This window comes from Zonotrichia albicollis, chromosome 3 (assembly GCF_047830755.1).
Source record: "Zonotrichia albicollis isolate bZonAlb1 chromosome 3, bZonAlb1.hap1, whole genome shotgun sequence".
Classification (NCBI taxonomy): Eukaryota; Metazoa; Chordata; class Aves; order Passeriformes; family Passerellidae; genus Zonotrichia; species Zonotrichia albicollis.
In genome coordinates, this window is record NC_133821.1 from 66,793,491 (window position 1) to 66,800,174 (window position 6,684).

The window sequence follows — 6,684 nt, forward strand, 5'->3', positions numbered from 1 at the left end:
CTTCTGCAACAGAAACATTCAGGAGAATAGTGCTTGTCTCCTCAGATCCCAGGCTGCGGGAGGGTCACAGGTGGAACATGGGAGCCTTCATTTCCTCTCTCACCCTTTTTGAGTCCTGCTTTCAGGTCAAAAGTGTGGATTCTCACAACAGACTTATCAACTGAAGCAAATTCCTGCAACATGTAAATTGTATTAACAAACATTATCCTGTCTACACCACTTGAACAAGTTCCTCCTGTTCCAGGTGGTACCTTTGCATTATTAATCTGCGTGGGTTAACAATTTTCAAAACCAGCTTTCAAAACCACTGAACATTTGGATTATGCCCATGACTCCCAAACAGACTTTCACCGCTTGCATTCGTATGTCTGGGTATGTCACCAGCATCCATATCAGAGACCTGCTTGATTAAAACTTCTGAATAGATGTAATGATGAGCAAAAGGCATGCAAGAGAGCTGCAGACTCCTGTGATACTTCCAAGGTTCTTTTCCCCTTGCCTGGCATGTTATCTGGGAAAACTCCTAATGCTTCTAGTATAGTTCTGTGTTTTCATATCACTGCTCCTCCAGCCCAGAATGCAATCTCAGCTTCTCTCAAAGACTCCAAAGCGGTTTGGGAAGATATTTGGTTCTCCTTATGCTTCTGTTGCCTGGTATGTGTGAGGACTATTGCTTCATGTCCATCTGGTTCATGATATGCAGCTGTCCTAGAAGTGTCATTCCGAATTCCTTCTCATTCTTTAGCATGGATGGATGTCATGTTTTTGCCATCCCCCTCTCACTATCAGACATGTATTCTGCAATCATACCACCAGAGGATCTGTGACCACACAAGCTTTAACAGGAGCTTTAACATATCTCGTTTTCTTTCAAAGCAATTTCCTTCTGATGTTTCACTTGACTTGTTTAAAGGATTCCATTTACCTTAAAGCCCAGGAAACCACATGGTAATCCAAAGTTTGTCGGAAAGAAAAGTAGTTTCTGGTTTGGTCATGTTGTATTCTTTGTTTTGAACAAGCTCTATGAAATATGCCCTATTTCTATCAGCACATTTATAATCTTCAAATTTCAGCTAAGGATCAGATGATTCTTTCATCACCAGGTATGTTTCCCTCCTCCTTCAGGTACTCCAACCCAATCTTCTTCTTAGCAAATCTAAAATAACCTCTGATTAGACAAGAATGTGACAAGAATGTGTATTTTAGATGTCATAACAGTCAGTCTGAATTTCCCATTCATTTTTACCCAGCTCTTTTCTTCATGGTTTTGACATAGAAAACTGGATTTTTATATGGTGAACCTTTGAAAAATTACTTTATTTTTTAGGATGCTCTTACGTGTGTAAATATCTCCAAGATAATATCTAATTATCTAAACAGATACTAAGAACCATCTTTCAAAGCCATGTCCCTACATTTTCCCCCTGCTCTGAGGCCTGTCAAGTGTCCTACAGGATGGGACCTTATGGAAGCCCTCTTGTTTCTACCTGCACAAAACGAATGCAGAATAGAAATAACCTCCAAAATCCATTTGTATTATCTGTTAAAAGTAAAACCCATAACAGCACCATAGTGGAGTTCAAAATTTAGAAATCTGAGACCAAACCTGCCTAGGGTGCCTTATCTCACTGTGATTCACTATTGACACTCACCATATGTAGTCTGCAAGTTTTTTGGGATCTTGGGGAATCCAAGCTTTCTTGGGAAACTAACGATGTTAATGACAAGGAGCGCATCTGCAGATGCAGGGAAGCTGTCAGAAGTCTCTTTGCCTCCTTAACTAATTCCTGTACAGACGCCTTAGGTTTTAGCTTTTATTTTTTTCATATTCTGTACTGCTTTAGTGTGTAGTTCTGAGCTTCATATTAGGGGATAGTAAGCTCTCTTCACAGAGTAGGCAGACAAAACAATTCCTTCTCTAGCTGGGGACCAAAGGACAACTGATCCAACCTTCAGGCCCAAGAGCATAAACTACAAAAATTTGGAGAGAGAAAGACAAGAAGGATGGGACTTCATGGGCTAAAGCTGTAATTGGACAATTAACTCAAATATGGTACTGAACCAGAACTTATAAAAGTGAGAGACTTCATGACCGGTCATCCATTTTGTGACCAGTTTGTGTTCATCTTGGGTGTAGCCTTGGCTTGGCTCTTGTACTGCCCAAGGTGTACTCACTGAGGCCTTTTAATAAATACCTGCTTTATTCTTTAACTCCATCTAGTCTCTGTTTCTAGGTCAGCCTTCTCAAGGTATCAGTTTTGCAAAACAATGCATGAAGTATGAGGGAATTTAGTCCATTTCCACATTTGTAACTATATGATAGGAATCTTTCATGGGTTGTCATTGTAACATCTGTGCTGAAAACACTGGTATACTTCCCCAGTTTTGCATAGATCCTTTTTCCTGTGTATAATACAAGATGCTGGTTCTAGGCTGTGTGGACAAATTCTTTTTGTCTTCCTCAGTGAATACTGCTACTATTGCACTGTCTGGAGGCTTGTGAGAGCAGACATACCAGCTCAGGATATAAAAAACCCCACGTCAGTCGGGCTGGAAGGCTCATCTTAAGATGCTAATTATGCCAAGATAACTTTATCCCTTGAACTGACCTAATCATCACAAGTTCTTTATTTACCAAGCTGAAAAAGGAAACCATCTAAAAGCTAGAGCAGAAACAAGCTAAAAATGCTTCAGTCTCAAGCAATTACCACTATTGTCTTCACGGAAAAAGAGCTGAGAGAGGTTTTCTAAAACTGTCCATGTGTATAAAGAGCATAGTGTAACGTGCTGTCTCTAGCACTACTCTAAGCCTAATGTGCATTATTGTGGCTGTGGAAATCTATATTCACAGTTAGTTGCCACAAAGAAGCCAAATAGAAGAAAATATCCACCTGTTGGTATATCATCCTTAATAAATTATATAATTTGAACTTGACTGTTTTTGAAAGAGTTTCTGTAGTCTTCATGGACAAAAGAGATACCACTCCAACTTAGTTTGTCATTTAGTTCAACTCCACAGGTCACTCGAACAAACGATAACTTCCTACGTCTTGTTTAATTGGCTTCTTGGCCAATACATCAATGGCTAATTACCCTTTCCATCTTACATGAAGCATTGAAAGAGTTCCAGTAAACATAGCACTACAGTCAATATATTCCCCTTTATTAAGTACATGTGAATAGATGCAATACTAATAAGTTCCTAAGAGATTTTGGGAAATGGCAATCATCACAAAGATAAAAGACATTGATAGGCACAGCAACACCTTTGATAGTCATCCTGTGTGCTGTCATTGCGTGTGTGTATAATTGTATTCTGCAGTTTGTTTGCATTTTTGAATGTGACAAATAAAGTAAAGTGATTTCTGCAGAAATAAGTGAAACATTCAGCACCAGAATCAGCACTATTGAATATCAATATTAAAGTGTTGCTAATTGTTAGATTTAAGCCATGGACCTTAGCACCTTAAAATTTGCTAAACTTTCGGTTCAAATTGTACTAAATCATGAATTCATAAATTATTAATATAGATTTGAATCTTGCTCCTGGTGACTCTGTGTCAATCATGTGGTTACATTGATAGCTGCACAGTAAAAATAACTGTGTAACTATTTTCCAGCATGTAAGTACAGGATTTTCAAGTATTATTTCATGTAGTAAATAATTATTCTGTACACTTCAGCAGTCCAAGTCACAGATAATTTTTTTGTCTGGCCTGAGATATTATCTGGTTTAATAGAAAAACTTTCCATAGATGTTAAATCACACAATGTCACAATAGAAAATTATATCACAGACCCACGCATCACTAGGTGTGAAAAGGAAAGAAAAGGTCATCTCTTGCAGGTATTCTTCCTGGTTTATTTTCAGAGATGCTCTCAGGTTGCTTCTAGTAGCTTCAGCTTGGAAAGAGCGGGGAGGATCTTTCAGAATGGTTAGAAGATTACCCAGACAGGGCTTCTTGTCTATTGACATTACTCAAAAACTGTTGTAATTTTGAACACTGGGTTCAAAGACTTTCAGAGTGAAATGGTAGCAGAACAATTTGCTCAAAGAGGTTTACCCTTTCCTCAGATCTTGAAATAAATAGTACAGCTTGGTTTTTAAGAGAAAAGGTGGTTTAAACTGGAGCTGAATCCACAGTCCTGTCTTGGCCTCTATTCCCTTATGCACATTGCTCCATCCAGAATTTTATGGCTCAGAAAGCTCATCCTCAGCACAGCTAGTGGTTCAGGTGTCTGTGACTGCACAGGGTCAAGGATCAGCTTCTCCCAAGCAGAAACAGGGGGTGTACCTCCCAACTTGACTGCCACTGGCGGGCTGGGAAAAACTTAATGATTGTCAGCTTGGAAGTTGAAAAGCATAGGAATGTGCAGTGTAGTCATATTTTAGCTACCCACTATGTACACTGCCCAGTAAATAACTGTGCTTACTAATAAGGCTGCATACAATTCTTCATGCAGACTTTGTGCACACAGTAAAAGACAGCTGAATAAAATTGTCCTAATGGATAAAATGTTACAGGGTCATTCAGAAATGCATGTCATGTACAAATTTCGGAGCATGAAAATAAGCCAGAAAATGGAGTCATTAAAAAAATTTCAGATTCCTTTTTGCCTTGTCCTCCAGAAAGCTCCAGACAAAGCTGAACCCAAAGGGACCTCTCTCAGGATCTATCAGAATAATGCATTTTGTCAATTCCTCATGCTGTCTAGAGGCAGTAAAGATTAAAAAACAATCTTTTCACAAGCTTTTAAGAGACTGTCCTGCTGGGGACAGTTTGTCTTCAGACAATCTTGATTACAAGCAGGACCATTGTAATGTTTGCCTCAACAGTCAGAGGAGAGACTGGCTGTCTGATGCAAGAACTGTCTTTGCTCTTCTTTGCTTTCCAAACCCACCTAAATGCCCCTCCAGAAGTGATCTTTACCAGAGTGAGAATTGAGAAAAACTTTTCTTTAGTCTTTCTTGCTATTATCCAATTTCATAGGCACATAATGCAGAGAGATGAGATAAAGCAAAAACCTCTGTTGAACAGAAGTACCAAGATTACAAGGCTGTAATCCAGAGGTCCCTAACCCTGCTCTCACATCAAATAATAGAAGGAATGGCCAAGCATTGATTCACCATGTCCTTTGTTGTTAGCCTCTTATGTGTCTGCACAAGGATGGAAGGATCACCCTGATATCCCTACATAAATATTTTCATGCTCAGAGAGAGACTGGGCAGCCGAGATGGGCAGAGTAGTCATGTGTTTTCACTGGGAGGAAACCTTCAAGAAACAGAAGTCATTTGACAGATAAAAATTCTGTTCCTAAATTATCATCAAACTAGTTCCTAAACCGGAACGATGTGCTTTATGAAATTATATTCTGATTCAACAGAGTTATTAAATATATGAGTAATCTTACTGCAGCCAATAATAGAGCAATATACATTAAACCACCAGCAGTCAGCCAGAGCATTTGGAAGGTTAAGGGTAGATTGTGAACAAGTTTTTTCTGGACCGGGCTTGTGCAGCAAGGCCCTCAGTTCTGCATCTAGCATATCCCATTTGCAAACCTACCCCTTACATACAGCAATATATAATACAGTATTTTTCTTTTTATTCACTATTGTGGTTTAACCCAGCCAGCAACCAAGGCCCACTCAGCCCCTCACTCACTCACTCCTGCAGCAGCAGGATCAGGGAGAAAGTCTGAAGGGCAAAAGGTAGAAAACTCATGGGCTGAGACAAAAAAACAGTTCAATGGGAAAGGCAGAAACTGTGCACACAAGCAAAGCAAAACAGGGAATTAATCCACTGCTTCCCATGGGCAGGCAAGTGTCCAGGAGAGCAGGGCCCCATCACAGATAAGAGTTACTTGGGAAGACAGACCATCACTCCAAACATTCTCCTTTCCTTCTTCTTCCTTCCACTTTATCCATTCTGAGGAAGGCATAATGTGGTCTGGAATATATCTGTGGTCAGTTTGGGTCACCTGTCCCTGATGTGTCTCCTCCCAACCTCCTGTGCACCCCCAACTTCCCTTGCCATGTGGCAGTAGGAAAGGCAGAAAAGGCCTTGGCTCTGCAGTAAGCCCTGGTCAGCAGTAACAAAAACATCTCTGTTTTATTAACCCTGTGTTCAGCACAAATCCAAAAAATATCCCTGTGCTCCTGTCCCAGCCAAAACCAGCACAACTGTTTTGTCATACTGTTAAATAAACAGCCTTGAAACTTTTTGATTGCTAGTGACTCAGATTTTGAGTATAAGCCCAACAAGACTGTCTGAAACATTCCTGGTTTATTTTTAAATCTTTGTAAGGCCCAGCACTGGAAGCAGCTTTTAAATCACCTAGCCATTTAATGTCTTACAGGTGCTTTGAATGAAGGAGGAACATCTACTTATACCTCTGTGAACTGAAAAAATGCACTCAAATGTATGTGATGACATCTAGCCTTCAGTACCTATAAAATGTCTGTCAGAAGGCATGTAGATGCATATGCTTTGTTTTGGATCAGGGAATGATCATTTCAGGCATCTTTCAGGAACACCGTCAGGACATCAAACACACTCACACTTCCCTTATTTTGTGAAGTCATGGTAAATCTGCCATTCTCCAGTGCATTTGGATTAGTTGAATCCTGTCAATCTACACTGAGCTTTCACAGCGTTCTTATTTCTCTCCTATATATTTTTG